The 18,183-nt window shown below is 31.5% G+C and overlaps 1 long non-coding RNA gene across 1 annotated transcript in view; it reads right to left on the bottom strand.

Annotated features, from left to right (window-relative positions):
* Positions 1-580: 580 nt before the first annotated feature.
* LOC127719456 (uncharacterized) overlaps positions 581-18,183 on the bottom strand; it is a 96,293-nt gene continuing 78,690 nt past the window's right edge. Inside the window, exon 3 of the long non-coding RNA XR_007990315.1 lies at positions 581-854. This is a non-coding gene — a long non-coding RNA (uncharacterized LOC127719456). The remainder of the gene's footprint in view (positions 855-18,183) is intronic.

The following is an 18,183-nucleotide window of genomic DNA, read 5'->3' as shown; positions in this document are numbered from 1 at the left end:
CCTTTATCAATCCGTTATAGTAAACAGTCTTATCAATGGATTTGATTTACCATTGCTTATTAAATTGTACACCGACAGGGTCACATGTGTAGTAGGATGTGTTGATCATACCAGAACTTGTGTGACCATCTCCGGGTTTTTGGGGGTTTGTTTTGCACAATCTTTAGTTTAGTTTTTTATGTAGTGTTTTTAGACTTTTGTTTGTCTCGTGTTATGTTTTGTTGGTTTTTTGTCATGGTTTTGCATGTCTTTCTTCGACTTATGAGTGTGAATTTCATGTTAGTATGTTCTGTTTCTTTAAGATAAACCATGTTATTTTGTTTTATAATTAAACAGACTAAAGTAGCAGGTTTGTTTCGAAAACCTTGAATAAACAACTTGAGTGAAGCATAATATGAAATTTGGAATCTTTCTATACATGTTATAAATGACGAAGACTTCAAAATATTCGCATAGGTGAAAGGGAAGGAAAGTAATATACATGTGTTTCTATTGCGTCATACCTGACAGCTCATTTTATTCATAAAAATATAACTATAAATTTTTATATTATAATAAAAATTATCAATATCCTAAAACCTTGAAGTCCGCACTAATAAGTTCCATTCCGTAAAAATATCTGCAGTATCTTCACCTTATGCGTATCGCGGAAATACTTGACTACTATTCATGGCTATGAATTTAAGCATTTCAATGAAAGTGTATGCCCAATTTGGTAAACTGTGATATTATTCATTTGTATTACTCTATCAGGTTTTGTGTGATCAGCAGGTTTCGTAGTAGTAGTTTATCTTGGTCATGTTATAGTAGGTTTCGTAGAAGTAGTTTATCTGGTATCTTGTTCATGGTGATGCCTTCTGCAAACTCTTACTCTTCCTCAAAAATAGTTGCTAATTCATGTGGAAACTGATATAAAAAACAGAAAAAAACAAATATAATTAAAAAAAAGCTTAATTGACCAACAGAATGTATTTTGGTGCAGATTCTTTTACATACGTATTTGTAAAAGAATGATAATCTTTAGATTTTTAAGGGTTGTGGTTTTCTAGTTCATACACTTTTGTGATAAATTGCATTTAGAAAGTTCTAATGTCATTCAATAATCGATGTCGTCTGTAGATAGGCTCGGGGTATAGTGTTTATTTTGATTAAGGTTACGATTGATTTGTTTTGCTGACTCTCTATTGACTTCAAACAGATTTCAATTTCACACCAAATATTTTGTCTGCATTTAATAAGTATCTTGGTGTTTTGTTTTAGTATTTGAAAAATTTGAAACCGCGATGGTTCTTCAAATGTATCTTATGCATTTCAATTGGTTTTTTTTTCTTGTTTTGTTGTATAGCTTGAAATACGTTGATTATTTTGTCGTATGATTGTTCACTACTGACTGATGATGCTGATCCCATGGTACTAGGTCTTGTTCTGCAGTTTAAACAACTGTTTAGAATATTGTAGTTTAATATTGTCCTTCTGTATCTGACAGTTAAAGCTTCTATTGTTTCTTTGTCGAGTAGACAGCCTTTTATACGATTTAATTTCCTCACACCTACGTTTAAACGGTGTGATTGTTTGTTGAATCGACGATTTGAGCGCAAAACGTCATCCAACAAAAATTGCAAATGTCAAAACTTATAACAAAATAGCAAGAACCAAGTCCTCAGATTTTATTTGCAATTATCATTTAATTCCTTGACAAAACAAAAAAGAAGACTGCTTTATGAAATATAAATTAGTGTAAATACCGCTTATAAGAATATCACACTTCTCTGAGGTTGAAAAATCTGAATTTCAAAAACAATAATGTATCAAACAATTTCAAAATACACATCATAACAGAGCGTTATTCTTTTCAACGGAATTAGGATAGGAACCTTTTGTTATAATTATTTGTCTGTTAAGACTTCAGTATATTTAATCTATTACATAAAACAAAAATGACATCTTGTAATCCAACATTTTTATTCGTAAAATGACTTTTTTTTGGTTATTTTTTATTTTATTTTAAAGAACCCCAAGCATTGAGATACCTACATATATATATATCATCGAACCTTTAAACAAACTTATTATTAAGGGTTATCGTACCAATGTTGTAATTAGATCTCTGAATATAGTTGACATTGGCACTAATATCGATTTTGTCATTAGCAAATTAAAACATAACTAAATTTGTATTTTCTTTTCAAACGGGATGTATAGAGACACACACACGTTCATTTTTATCTATAAAGAAGTCACTCCTAACTATCCTACTACCTGTCGATACATTTATTTTTGGCATTGCACAAGTCATGTCTTCTTTGACTGTTCATGACGTTAAAATACTAAATCCCTGGGATATGTTTTAGTTGATTTCAGTCTCTGATGGATGGTGTTTTATTATTAATTGTTTTGGCTTTTAACTAGCTGTCAGTAACTGCGAGTACTCTCAAATCGTACTTTCTTTTTAATTTGACCTGTTGATACTATTTGTAATGCTTTTTTTGTTATTTAATGTTAACATGGATCTTGTCTATATACCAGATTATTTGGTATTACTACAAATTTTCACTTCTTCGTACTATGAACATCAAAATTATTTCATTTCTCCTTAAATTCTTGCACAAAATTATTTTCATTTACCTGTGTATAAAATGACGCAAGTTTTTTCAAAAGTGATGATTTTCTAAATATTGTTTAACATTTCACAGTGGTATTATACTTTAACTTTGTTTAAACCTGTTTATTTACTTTTGACCTTAATTATTTATCCCTTATAATTTTTATTAACTATGTATTTGCATTCAGGTATCACAGATCAAATTTATTCGTTCATTGTGTGTTAATTTACGTTTTTTGATTGAGTTAAGCCTTCCAATTTATATTTTATAGTGTGTCTTTCTATGTTGTTACGTTATACTATTGTTTCAGAAAAGGGAGAAGATTTGGTATCATTTAAACGTTTAATATCGCTGCAAAAGTTTGCACCTGTCTTAAGTCAGAAATCTGATGTACAGTAGTTGTCGTCTGTTTATGTAGTTCATACATGTTTCTCGTTTCTCGTTTTTATATAGATTAGACCGTTGGTTTTCCCATTTGAATGGTTTTACACTAGTAATTTTTTGGGGCCCTTTATAGCTTGCTGTTCGGTGTGAGCCAATGCTCCGTGTTGAAGGCCGTACCTTGACCTATAATGGTTTACTTTTATAAATTGTTACTTGGATGGAGAGTTGTCTCATTGGCACTCGTACCACATCTTCCTATATCTATATAGTCATAATCTATAATATAAGTATTAATGTTGAATTTTTCTATAGTAGTCTAAAGCTACAATGTAACTTATCCGACTTTTATGCATATATGGTAATTATCTACTTGAACAAACCCATCTTTTATAACCCTGGTATAAAATACACGAAAACCTAGAAAGGTTAATGATGGCATTGGCCTACTCCTCTTACCACATGTATCTCTGTCAATAATATGACATCGAACATGGAAGACACCAGGAGAAGCCACTAGTGATCAATAACATGTTAGGGTTAGACAGGACATGTTGGATAGAAGTACAAAGTAAATAACAACCATACTCAAGGGTAGACAATCACAATGCAATAAAACAAAAACACACACATATATATATACATAACTATACATATAGGTTATCAAATTTGCCCCCTTCTATGGTTTTACGAAGTATTCTTATATTTACTGTTCTTGCCCTTTGTTTGTTATATATTTGTTATGTTTTACCCATGTCTTAACTTCGGGCAGTTGGTCCGATGACATAGTTATCGTCCTTTGATTTTTGTTGTCTACAAATATAGTCCCTATTATGGACAGTATATCACTTGCTAAGTTTTGTTCATACACTTTCTAAATTTATTTCTTTATATTTTATGCAGAAAATATAAAGTACTCGTATGACAATTTATGTTTTTGAATAACTGTGGGTGATGTACTTTTAGGTAAAGTAGTGATTCGGTTTAGTTTAATAAGGTCAAAAGGAGTATGGCCACGAAGTGCCGATATTGGCCCTGTGAGGTGACAAAATTAAAAAAGAAATAAGGTGGATCCTTTATAGCTAAAACATGTCTACGTATATCGTTATTTGTTATTGAAGTATAAAATCGTATTTTTGTGACGTCATTTATGTGACGTAATACCCGGAATCAAACCGGAACGCTGAAAATGTCAAAATTCTTAAATTTCACACTTCCTGGTTAAATTTCGCATTGGCCACAGGCCTCGACCAAAGTAATTTTACTCTAATTTTGATTGGTTGACACCTTGACTCAGTTTGCAACAATATTTAGCGTGGTCGAGGCCTGTGGCCACATCGAAAATTAAACTTTTGCTAACAAGCAAATCCTGATTCAACGCCGCCATTTCTAAGGTACGATAGATTCTGTGACGAAATAACTGTACCAAGAACTTGTACAATTGCTATAAATAGTAATAAATTCTATAATTAATTATTTTTTATTCAAAAAAAATTAAAAAAAGAAGAAAATTGTGAATTTGCAAATTATTTTAAAGTTCATTTCCACGTTATTTTGTAATAATTAGCCCGGTATGTGCTATGTAAACAAAAATATGACAGTTTTGAATTAGAGCCGTAGTTTTTCTCCGTAAAATTCTACATCCAGCAGATCGATATTGGTGTCAACATTAAAATTTAATACAAATTTCCATTTAGATACACGTATTTTGTTTTATTTAGACGAAATCGTCGAAATGTAACCTCCGTGGAATGTAATCTCATGTTGACACTTTCATTAAGTGCTTTCTTTCACGTCCGCATTTTCTATCAAGTATTGCATGCCAAGTTAACATTCTAAATAATTAATACAGATGGTGTAAATAAATTACAGAACTATGATCTATAACATACATTGCAAATAGTAGTACATAAGAAGAAACGACGTGAGAATTTTGATATCAAACATATATATTGCACTGTGGTTAAATAAGCTTTTAACTAGAATAAAAATAACGACGCCATGAGAGGGCAAGGTGTATACTGTTCGTGACATTCAACCAGAACAAATATTTGTTTGCAATGAATACTGAAATAAAAATGAAACAAAACTATCCTACACAATGATATAGCTTGGGTAACTTAAATTAAATATCCGATATTCACACGGGATAGCGTGCATAACTGGTCAGAATGCATACAAGAACAATGTTTATTTGGTCCCTTTTTGATGGTCTCTTTTAAATTTGGGTGAGACTATGCTACAAGCAACCAACAAAAATGGCTGCTTACTATGAATAAATTATCTATGAAATATCTTTATATTTCTGATTTTTTCGGTTTTGTGGTGGCCTCAGTTTCGTGTTCAATCTATAGTTACATGTTTTTATATTTTGTTATTGTTGTTTGTCTTTTTGTCGCCTCTATATGCTCATGGTGCTGTATGATTTTATTGGTCTTATGATTCTTTATTATCACCTCCCCTTTATAGACTTTTCTCTTATTTTCAATGACAACATGCAATTTCTTGTTTCCTGTTTGAAATGAATTCTCTAAAATCCGTCATGAATAAGTATGAAGTACTTGCCACTGGACGTTCGTCCAATAACTATCAATCATATCTCCTCTAAAACTTCAGTACAATATTGACTTTAAACATAATTAAATAAATGGTAAAAGACTTTAAAATCTTTTGAGCAGATATTTGCGCGTCTATTATTTCACTTTTTGGGAAAAAAGAAAAAACAAAGATTATGGAATATGAAAGAAACACACCATTTTAATACATGAGTTGTTTTTCTCATGATGATGGATGACTTTTTAACATCCAGCGGCAAGTTTAGATGCATATTCCGGACGAGAACATGTTAATTTGCGCACATTGTCTCTATACTCTGGTATCTAGAGTATACAAGACATAATCTGGACATCACACATAGAGTCCAGAATTAAGGAGCTTCTCTTGAAGATACAGCATTCATCCCACATGCCATAGACGAAAGTGACAGTGAGCACAGTGTAGTTGAAGAATAGAATATTAGTTTCATCATTGTTAGGTTACTGTCACATTGGCGTTTATCTCAGTATTCCTCTTGCTCATCTTTTTGAAACCTATTTGTTTATATCGTACTTTTTTGTAACTAAACAAACTTTTTGAAAACACTTAAAACATTTTCACAGGTTAATATAACATATCCATGAGAAATAGTTCACATTTCATTTCACTTAAAAGAAAACAATATATAGACGAAAATAATTGATCTTGCATATTATTTATAGTTAAAGATAATACATTACTTGAATGGACGCAGCTTACATACACTTATATCGTTACAATCAACGCCAAATAAAAAAAAACTGATATTCATGCATTTCTATTTGTTTAAAAATGAATCCATGCATGTCATTCGGTATCTGGTTGAAAGTTGTCTTCTTCGCAATATCACATCTTCTTAATTTCATACCGATTGAGGCATGAATCTGTTTAATTTGACCAAATGATAATAAGAATAATAACAAAGTACACTCGAACTTTTTTCCAGATAAGAATGATAGTTGTATGGGGAATACAGGAACACTAAAACCACGAGCAAGACTATTATATTACAAGATAAAAACTAATTAAGAATAAATTGACAATTGTGAAAACCTTAAAAAAGAATTTAAATTTTAAATTTAGAGGGGCATTAGCTGTCAAATTTATGTTCACCGATTTGACTCAAATTCTTATATTCGACTTATAATATACTAAACCGTATATCCAAACTAAAAAAAGTATAGAATAAACAATTTACGATGCATAGACTCGATAGTATGTATCAGCATTTTGTGTGTATTTTAGTCTAGACGCCATCTAATCAACCATCGAGGCAACCTTCCGAAGACTGCCGACGGTCAAATAACCAGATATAAATATAAACATAGATATAAATGGATAGCGAACTCGTGCAATTGAATTTTTCTTGGTCTGTTTGATTTCATAATATAGGTTAAATCAATATGTTAATAATCGTTTTTACCTATATAAGAATGAGTTTGTGTGGATTGAATCAGTCAACCAAATGGTTTACCCTTGTTTCACTTCCAATGTTGACATTTCTTTTAATAGTTGAACACGCCTAGTTCATGCGTAGCCCATCTCTAGCTAAGGGGTTCAATTGAAGTTCACATGAATACGGATTTAATGAGGTCCAATTATCCACTTGCAAGTGATTAATTCATTAGCGATGTTTCTTTGCTTATTTTGACAAAACTGCACCAAACTGGCTGCTAAATGCGAATAATTATCTCACTATTTCACTTTCATAAATGATTGAACAAAACAAAATCTTTTTTTTTCTTCTATATCTTTTAGCTAATGCCCCTTTAACGGAAACATGAATCATAAAATAATAAAAGTATTTGTTCTTTTAAAACGTAATTGATAGAAACATGCAAAAGTCGGAGTATTCTGTCCGAGTTTTTTTAACTAGGCAGTGGCTATTTTGCCGGCGCCGGCAAAATAGGAAATATGCTATTTTGTCGCCTTTGATTAAAATATATTAATTAAAACAAGCAAAATAACATATTTCGATAGCAATGGCTATTTTACCGGCACCGTCAATATAGTGAATTTGTTATTTTGCCGGTTCATTGTAAAGAGTGAATTTAAATACTTACTTTAGGAAAATTCTACGAAAATGTGCATTGTCAACATATAAGAATCAAATTATTATTCGATATATATTTGAATAAGATAAGTGTCACAATATTTGAGATACATTTAATCGTTTAAAAACATTTATGAGTCCAAGTGAAAATAAGAATTTGTTAAAAGGAATAAAAATAAAAACTATTGAGCATTCAATTGTAGCAATGAAATCATATCAAAACATGTAGTTGAAATTACTTCTAAAATCAGTCTAATGATACATGTATGCATAAGAATAAAATCTCAAAATTTTAAACTATGCTGTAAAAAAAAAAGAAAGATAAAAATCTCATAGCATATAGATTGATAAAAACGTTATATATACAGTCTAAAAAAATCAATCACATAGCTTCAAAAAAAAGAAAAATGTTTAAATTAAAATTGCTTTTGAAATAATAGTCAGTTTTGAATTGCATATCGGTAAACAAAATCGTTTTTACTGGCATGCTGGCTTCCGCTTACCGAGAGTTGGCAAAATAGCATATTTTCAGTTTTGGCGGCGCAAAATAGCCACTGCCTTTATCTATTACTTTGTTTAGTAAAAATGTTCTGGGAAAATATAAAAAGGATTCATTGAACAATTTGAATGAATTATATTTCAATTTTTACAGGTGACTGCATATTGCATGCGCTTTAGGTGCAATAACAGAGAGCAGTACTATGTAACGTGGTCAGTGACGTATGAATGGCAGTATTATATGTTCATTCAAATGTTTAATTCTGAATGTTGATTTGAGAGTAAGCATGTAATCCTCCTGAATGAGAATGATGTTTATGAGTGCACGTGTGGTTCTGGTGTGTGATGACTTTTGTACAATTATAATGTGTTCTATGATTATTGAAGTACATGTAATGCTATGTACTGTCTATACACATTGTTTATCTTTATCTGAGTTTTCATCTTTTACTTCTTTACTAGAAAATAAACTTTTCTGTGTTGAAGAGAATCACGGGTTTTCTTTCCATGTACAAATAAAATGATGTGGGGTAATCAACTATCCTCATACATTTTTTACAACTGTACTTCGCTCGCCAAGATATTTTACAGCTTTCAATCGAAATTCCTTCTGCCCAATAGAAGGCATTCATTGCTTATGGTTTAAAATCCTTTATGACTTTTAATTTAATCTATGCTATAGAATGATGTTTATTTACATGGTCTCTGCAATTTCTATTTCGTGAATATCAATGCAGAAAACGAGTATTCGGGCCACTTATACAAAATTTAATTGAAGCGCTAATGTGCAGCTTAAACCTTAATATTAGTAAGTTTCTGTTAAAAGAGTTAAAAAAAACCAAGATATATGGACGAGATTCAAAGAACATTTTGTAAAATAATTCGTGTGATAAAATGATTAGAAAGTTACTACAACGTTAATGAAAACAATTTTAACGTTACGCGCAAATGGCTTAAATACCATTCTACCTTGGTCTTTTCTGATGCCCAGGAAAATCTTACAAGCACAGTTACAAGTCGAACGGTTATCATATTATGAACTACAATAGTTAGTGATCCTTCTGCAGTAATTTCGTCAATTTCTGAGACAGGGCCGTTGTAACCCTTCGTGGACCTATTCCTTTACTCTGTCTGTACCTGTCATACTCAATTATAGATCTACTTAACATGAAATTGTTCATAGTTGTAGTCAGAACTATTAAAATGTTTTTGAGATAGAGCAGGAGCGATTTTTTTTTATTTGAATTTATTGTCTTAAAGAAATACACAACGAAATAACTTTGTTCTCGGGCCAGTTAATTACAGCTTTTATTAGAATTCTTCGACTGCACTACTTTTTCATGTCGGGGCCTTTTATAACCGACCAAACGGTATGGGTTTTTCTCATTGTTGAAGTCCGTACGGGTGCCTATAATTGCTTACATCCACATTTGAACTTTGGTGGATAGTTGTCTCATTGGCAATCATACCAATTCTCCTTATTTTTATATATAACAAGATCAAAGCAATGTAATGATCCACACAAACCACTGTCCAATTGTGATATGCATCAACATCTTATTAATTCTACATAGATTATTAAAATGTCTTAAATGAGTACAAAATAATAGATCTCCCCTCACATATAAACTAAATTTTTAATAAATTTCCATTTACTCTCAAATTTCTTTATTGGTTTTTGTGATCTGTAAAAGAAGGTAGATATTTCTTTCTATTTGGTAGGTACTTTTAATCATATTTAACGGACCTGTATATTTAACCAGAACAGTGAAATTTTTTAAACATGTATGCAATAGTGCATTTGTAGCAAGAATTCTATGCAAATTTTTAAATTGGAACATACTAAATTTGTTGTTTTTAGTACAACAAAAGGGTAAACTATAAATGAGATCCTAATTTTCTATATAACTGCTCCGTTCTTTACACATGTTTTTCTTCTTGCTTTGTAAGACGTTCTGTATACCTTGGCAAGACTTTTTTGATAAAAGAATTGATATGACTTTTTATTGTTTTTAATGAATTAAAATTTTTGATTTGATATGCATGTTATTTTTTCTGAAACAGTGATTAGAACTTTCCAATCTTTCGGTATCATTTGAAGAAAAGAATGTATTCCAGGAAATTACTATTAAGGTTACATTTTCTGCGGAATACCTGCAAGGTAAAAAAATCACTGTTCTCATCAAATAAATCACCTATAAAGAAAACTCCTGATTCACACCAACTTTGGTAGAAAAGAGTTTCATTATTTTATTGTCAAGTTATTGTTTAGCTAAGTGGATTGTATAATCATCTCTTCATCAGGGTCATTAGTGACAGTGTTAAGGACATTCCAGTTCAGTAAAATTTCTTTCAAAAAGCTAATAAATCTTTTGGATACCATTACGGGTCATCAACTACAATTTTCCTCACGTTACCACAAAAGAGAGGCGAAAGATACCAAAGGAACATTCAAACGCATAAGTCGAAATAAACTGACAACGCCATGGCTAAAAAAACAAAACAAACAGACAAACAACAGTACACAAAACACAACATAGAAAAATAAAGACTGAGCAACAGGATCCCCACTAAACACGTGGGGTGATCTAAGGTACTCAGGAAGATTCTGCTCCACTTGTGGCACCCGTCGTGTTAGACATGTTATTACAAACCCAGTTATAATTCCAATTTGGTAGGTCAAATTCTGGAAAAGGGGACGGGATTGTAGTTACGACAATTGGAACATATCCGCTATCATCAGTGAAACGGATATTCCATAACGGTCAACCAACTCGTGATGGTGTCCGTAAAATTTACGAAGGGATGATTCCAACTTCACACTTGGAGCTCTTGGTTTAATAGCTTCCTTGTGAGCAGCATGTCCTCTCGTAAAATGACTTGACAAATTATGAAGTTCTGACATATCAAATAAGATTTAAACATATGAAGGTAAATGAACCAAGTCGTGATGGAGACCCCATATTTGTGAAATTAAATACAATTTCTGTCGGTCTATTCCAATATAGACCTGGTGTACTTTCTACGTTATGAGAACATTTGTACTTTTAATGTTTGTAACAATTGAGAATCTCACAAAGATAGTACCAACATCTTATATGGTAACCCAAAAGAATCAGATAATAATCATGTTACTGATCAAAAATGAGTAGTTGACGATGGAAAACTCGAATTACTGCGCGTGGCATACATTGTACGACACTACTCTACATTTTAACAGTGGGTTTTAAAGTAAATGATTACCATCGCTAGTCAATGCCTTTCCCCCGGGTTGTTACAATTATGCTTGGCGTTAAGCAGCATACATTTTTCCTTAAGTCGATCTTACTGGCAGATTTCCGTTTTTATTGGCAGTTTGTATGTTAAATAATTAATTAGCATTCATGTCCCGATGTTTATGTAATCAATGTGGGTGCACACATATCAAACCCTTCGAGTGTATAAAAAACATTATGTTAACAAAAAAGAAATTTTAAGAGTGATGTTTAGATTGACGCGAAAGACGTATTCAACATTATTTGGCGTGTCAATAGCGCCTTCAGTTAAAAGCATCAACTTTTCCAATTTTACTCCTTCGAAATACATAACAATATGAGGAGGAGGAGGATTACGACGCGGACGACGACGATGATGATGATAATGATAATAATTTGGTAAAGCCGTAGGATTAGATAATTCATTCTATGATGAGTTTATGTAACGATGGTTTGTTTAATTGGTGATGTTTTAGGTTTAAACAACAGACGTTTATCAATCATTTATGGTGAAAGGTCTTATCAATGAATTTGACTTATTAAAGCTTATTAAAGAGTAATACGATGGGTGTCACATGTGTATCAGGATCTGACGATCCTTCCAGAGCTTCTGTGACCATCCTCGGTTTTTCGGGTTGTGACGAACAGTTTTTATTTTGTTATGTAGTGTTTTTAGACTTTTGTTTGTTTCATGTTGTTTATTGTTAATTTTTTTCAATGCTTGGTTGTCTTTCGTCGTGTGTTAATCTCCCGATGGTATATTCCTCTTCTTTCAAATAAACAATTTTGTTTTGTTTTATAATTGAACAGACTACAATGACAGTTTTGCTTCGAAAACCGGATTAAACAACCTGATTAAAGTATAATATGAAATTTGAGATCTCTCTTTACATCCTATATATGACGAAGACTTCAAAATATTCGCATTGGTGAAAGGGAAGGAAAGTAATGAAATACAAGTGATTATATTGCCTCCTACCTGACAGCTCATTTTATTTATAAAAATATAACTAGAATTTTTTATAATATTGTTATAAAAATTATAAATTTCTTAAAACCTTGAAATCCGCACTAATAAGTTCCATTCCGTAAATACATTTGCAGTTTCTTCACGTTATACGTATTGCGGACATTCGTCACTTTTATTCATGTCTATGATCTCAAGCATTTAAATGAAAGTGTATGCACACACTGATGACCTGCTATCATCTGCATTACTCTATCAGGTTTTGTATGATTAGTTAGTTTTGTAGTATTAGTTTATCTTGGTCATATTATTATAGTAGGTTTCGTAGAAGTAGTATATTTGGTTCCTTGATCATGCTTTTTGCTACAAACTCTTACTCTTCCTCAAAAATAGTTTCTAATTCATGTGGAAATTGTTCTAAAAAATAGAAAAATAAATAAAATTAAAAAAAGCATAACGACTAACAGAATATATTTTGGCGCAGAAGTTTTTATATAAATATATGTATTTATGATAGAATGTTTATTTTTATATCGTTTAGGGTTGTGGTTTTCTAGTTCATAAGCCTTTTGTGATAAACTGCATAAAGAAAGTTTTAATATATTTCAATAATCTGTGTCGCCTCTTGATAGGTTCGGGGTAAAGTGTTTATTTTGATCAAGGGAACGGTTAAATTATTTTTGCTGACTCTCTATGGACTTCTTCAAACAGATTTCAGATTCACACCAAATATTTTGTCCCACTTTGATCATTATTTTGATGTTACTTTTTTTATATTTCAAGAATATGAAAGCGCGTTGGTTCTTCTAATTTATCTTATCAATTCCAATTGTTTTTTTTTTATTGGTATAATATAAAATACTATGTCATGCATGTTGCATTTGTTATGATGAGGTTGAACTCAAATTTGTTCTCTAACTTCATGTTAAATTATAAACACAAAATACAATAAACAATTTTATGAATATTTGCCTCTCTATTAAAAACAATTATTGGCCCATGCAAAATATGTTACGGCAAACATTATTAATATTTACCTCTTGTTATTTTTTTCTTCTTAATTTCACAGGTTTCGAGCATTTCGACGATAGATTCATGTCCATTTTCCTCTGCATACAAAACAGCTGTCCAACCATGAATATCATTCCGTTTTACGTCACATCCCAAGTCTATCAAAAATTGAACGAACTCTTTCCTTCGTATTTCTGTTGCAGGTAGATGACGACTTCGACATGTCTCGATCAAAGGTGTTGCTCCAACATAATTTATGCAGTTAATTTCTACCCCTGAGGACATAATTTTCTTTGCAGCTTTGAATTTATTTTTTTGTATAGCTTGAAATACGTTGACTATTTTGTCATATGATTGTTCACTACTAACTGATGATGCTGATCCCATGGTACAAAGTCTTGTTCTGCAGTTTAAATGACTGTTTAGAATAAGTTTAAATTTGACCTTCTGTATTTGACAGTTAAAGCTTACATTATTCCCCTTTTGACTGGTCGCCCTTTTTATACGATTTACTTCCTCACACCAAAGTGTTAACATTATGAATCTTTGTTTAATCGATAAACTGAGAACAAAACGTCATCAAACAAAAATTGCAAATGTCAAAACTTAGAAAATAAATAGCAAGAACAAATTCCTTGGATTTAGTTTGTGATTATTGGTTTATTCCTTGACATAACAAAAAAGAGGACTTCTTTATTAAATATGAATAAGTGTATATACTGCTTATAAAAAGATCACACTTCCCTGGGGTTGAAAAAAAAACCTGAATTTAAAAAATCACCACTGTATCAAACAATTTCGTTGTTTTTCGTATTTTGCCATGTCATTGTCAGTTTGTTATTGACTTTTGAGTTTGAATATCCCTTTGGTATTTTTCGCCTCTCTTTAACAAAAACACATCATAACAGAGAGCAATTATTTTTAACGGTTTTAGGATAGGAATCTTTTGCCCAAATAATAATAATTTGCCTGTTAAATCCTTGAGTAGATTTGATATATGACATAGATAAAAATTAAATTAAATCTGTTATACAACATGGTTTATTCGTAAAATAACTTGACAGATTTTGTAGTTTTTGTCACATGGACGAATTTTGACTGAAATATCAATAAAAATGTGAACATATGAAGGTATTTGAACCAAATCGTGATTGAGTCCCCAGATTCGTGAAAATAAAAATAATTTCTGAATGTCTATTCCATTACAGGCATTACAGTTTCTACGTTATAAATCCTACTTTGTAAAGAATCACTCTGATTCAAACAAAAAATTCTCTGAAATTGACATTATCAAGATGCTTGATTTCTTGATTGACAACATATTTGTTATGTTTGGAGGACGTGTTTTTCAACAGACTGTCGGAATTCCCATGGGAACCAATTGTGCCCCTCTTCTTGCCGACTTGTTTCTTTATTAGTATGAGGCTGACTTCATACAGGAGCTTCTTAGGAAGAGAGATAAGAAGTTAGCAATATCCTTTAACTCTACGTTCCGCTATATAGATGATGTTCTCTCACTAAATAATACAAAATTTGGTGACTATGTTGAACGAATCTATCCCATCGAACTAGAGATAAAGGATACTACAGATACAGTTAAGTCTGCCTCATATCTTGACTTACATCTAGAAATTGACAATGAGGGTCGGTTGAAAACAAAACTTTACGATAAAAGAGATGATTTCAGCTTCCCAATTGTGAACTTTCCATTTCTATGTAGCAACATTCCAGCAGCGCCTGCATACGGAGTATATATCTCCCAATTGATACGATATTCCCGGGCTTGTGTTTCCTATCATGATTTCCTTGATAGAGGATTGCTGCTCATAAGGAAGCTATTAAACCAAGAGTTCCAAATGGTGAAGTTGAAGTCATCCCTTCGTAAATTTTACGGACGCCATCACGAGTTGGTTGACCGTTATGGAATAACCGTTTCACAGATGATATCGGATATGTTCCTTATGTCGTAACTACATTACCCTTTCCTTTTCACGAATGTGACTTACCGAATGAGACTATTTACCGGATTTGTAATAACATAAGCAACTCGACGGGTGCCACATGTGGAGCAGGATCTGCTTACCCTTCCGGAGCACCTGAGATCACCCCTAGTTTTTGGTGGGGTTCGTGTTGCTTAGTCTTTGGTTTTCTATGTTGTGTCATCTGTACTATTGTTTGTCTGTTTGTCTTTTTATTTTTGGCCATGACGTTGTCAGTTTGTTTTCGATCTATGAGTTTGACCGTCCCTCTGGTATCTTTCGTCCCTCTTTTATGGGTACCCCTATGTTTGAAAAGTTTGTTACAATTGAGTATGTTAGAAAGATAGTATCAACATCAAATATGGTAACCCAATAGAATCAGATAATAAGTATGTTACTGATCAAAAATGGGTTATTGAAGATAGGAAATTGAATTTATTGCGCATGGCATAGATCATTTTCTTTAATGTTAAAATTTTACATTTTTTTTATAATTTTAATTTCAATTCCGGACTGTTTGGATTCATGTTGCTTAGTTTTGTAGACTGTTTGTCTTATCTTTGTTTTCCTTTTACGCGCATAATTTTTGCCATGGTATTATCAGTTTTGCTTTACTTATTTTTTTTTCATTTTTGGTATTTGTTTTCTTTTTCAATAAAAAAGAAATGTTAGAAATATCTCTTGATGACACGTATTTATTTCATCATGTTGTATATTCGGGATTGGTGATTCCAGTTTGACAGTCAAAAGAAAGACACATTGACACACCTTTAATTATTTAAGTGTTATTTGCTATACAATTTCATATCAATATAAAATTTTCATTAACAGGATGTGATATATATATATGTAGCCGTTGACACTTGTCACTATTTTATGAATATATGTGATAATTAATTACATGAATATACATGTGTAATTGCAAACAGCTCTACTCCTTTATTTTAACAGTGGGTGTAAAAGTAAGTGAAAATAACACTTTATCACTTTCGTGCGTCCAAAAGCAAGGTGCAAAGTAAAAAGACCTTTCGTTTTGATTTTGGCTTCCACTCTTTTTTTTTAAATTCCATTTCGTTGCGCAACAAATCGATGAGATATTTGGTATATTGTATGGATCAGTTATTGCACTTTTAAACTAACCCTGCGTAGCAAAAATGATCTCCCCTAAGATTGATTTTTTAGTTGTTGAGTCGAATCTCTTCCGTAACCAAAATATATATCGACAACTAGGTTCTTGAAATGTTCTCTATATCCTAAGCGATCCAAACCAGCGACATTTTATTTTATTTTTCTTTCCTTATTTTACAAAGCAATATGTTCCTATACCCCATTAACAGAAAGATATCAAAAATAGAATCCTTTTGATGCAAATCCTTGGGTCAGAACGTGGAAACGGAGTTCAATGTCAAAATCATGTTTTCATGTTAGAGAGTGGAAGTGTGATTCATATGAATTTGAAAATATAAAAAAATAGGTAGTCGTGTACATATTATTCAATTTTTACCCCGAAAACAAGTCAGGTGGAGATTGTAGAGAAATTGTAAAATCATGGCTACTGAAAACAGACAGAAGAATAAACAAACATATTAGAATTTCGTCTTTCTTTGCTACACCAAAACTATTTAGATGTATAATAAATACAAAAGACAATCATGTGCCTTTATCGCTCATCTGGTGAAAAAAACACCAGTTTGCTAAATTGGTCTTTTATAATAACATATCATAGTTACTCTTTGTGGTGCTGATCATTTCTACAATTTCCATTTTCAACCTAACTTTTATAATTTTTTCTATCTAACAACCAAAACTGCAACAAAAACAGTAAATATCAACATTTAGGGCCATTTACTTCAAAATAGGTTATCAGATTTTCATAGATAACACTCTTGTCGCGTTGATGCCCGTATCTGATGTCGCGTTTTAGATTTAAATCAACGAAATTTTATTCATAACTTGTAAATTATTAAGTAAAGGATTTCGTTATTATAAATTGATTTAAATACTTAATAAATTCGTTCACATATAAAAATATTTGCTTGGAAGTTTGAAACATTGGTTTTATCGGTACTACAGTACTTGCAACCTTAGGCGTTACTGTTTGACGTGAACTTGACTGATCGGTGAATGATCGGTGACGGATGTTTGACTGATCGATGACTGATCGGTGACCGATGACCCATAGAATCCGTCAGATACGTCAAATTAGCTATGTGAGAGTTACCGTGACAACGGTTAGCGATCGATCAGTAAAGTAATTATATGCACGGATCGGACGGATACGTATATAATTAAAATTCTTATGTAAAACGAACTCCACAGTATATACATTCGATAAGCGCGGACCTCTACGAAGACACCTTTACTTGTTAATTTGTAATCAACTTGGTCGCAATAACACATAAAAAAAATATATAAATTAATGTTCACGCATTATATGTATTACTTCATATTCTCTTATTTTGATAGAGAATGCAATCATTTCTTTATTGTTATGGAAGTTATTGACCGCCATTGGATTTTTGTACTTTTTGTAGTTCAGGATTGTTGTTTTTCATAAAATTAAAAGAATTTCAGAGAAAATATACTAAAATGTTGTTCACAATGTATAACATTACTAATTTTTCTTCTTTTGATAAAAAATATTGCAATGTTATTTGTAACTAGTTATTTCAAGGGCCTCAAGATAAGTTTTTTTATAAGAATTTTAATAATGTAAGGAGAATAATACTTAAACGTTTGTTTGTGTTGAATACATATACAATAATTTCTTTATTTTGATAGAGAATATGAACCGTCATTTGATTTCAGTACTTTTTGTACATCAGGATTGGTTGTTTTTCAAAAATTATGCTGAATTTCAGGG

Source organism: Mytilus californianus, unplaced genomic scaffold (assembly GCF_021869535.1).
Source record: "Mytilus californianus isolate M0D057914Y unplaced genomic scaffold, xbMytCali1.0.p SCAF_11, whole genome shotgun sequence".
Classification (NCBI taxonomy): domain Eukaryota; kingdom Metazoa; phylum Mollusca; class Bivalvia; order Mytilida; family Mytilidae; genus Mytilus; species Mytilus californianus.
This window is presented reverse-complemented; position numbering and strand designations above follow the sequence as displayed.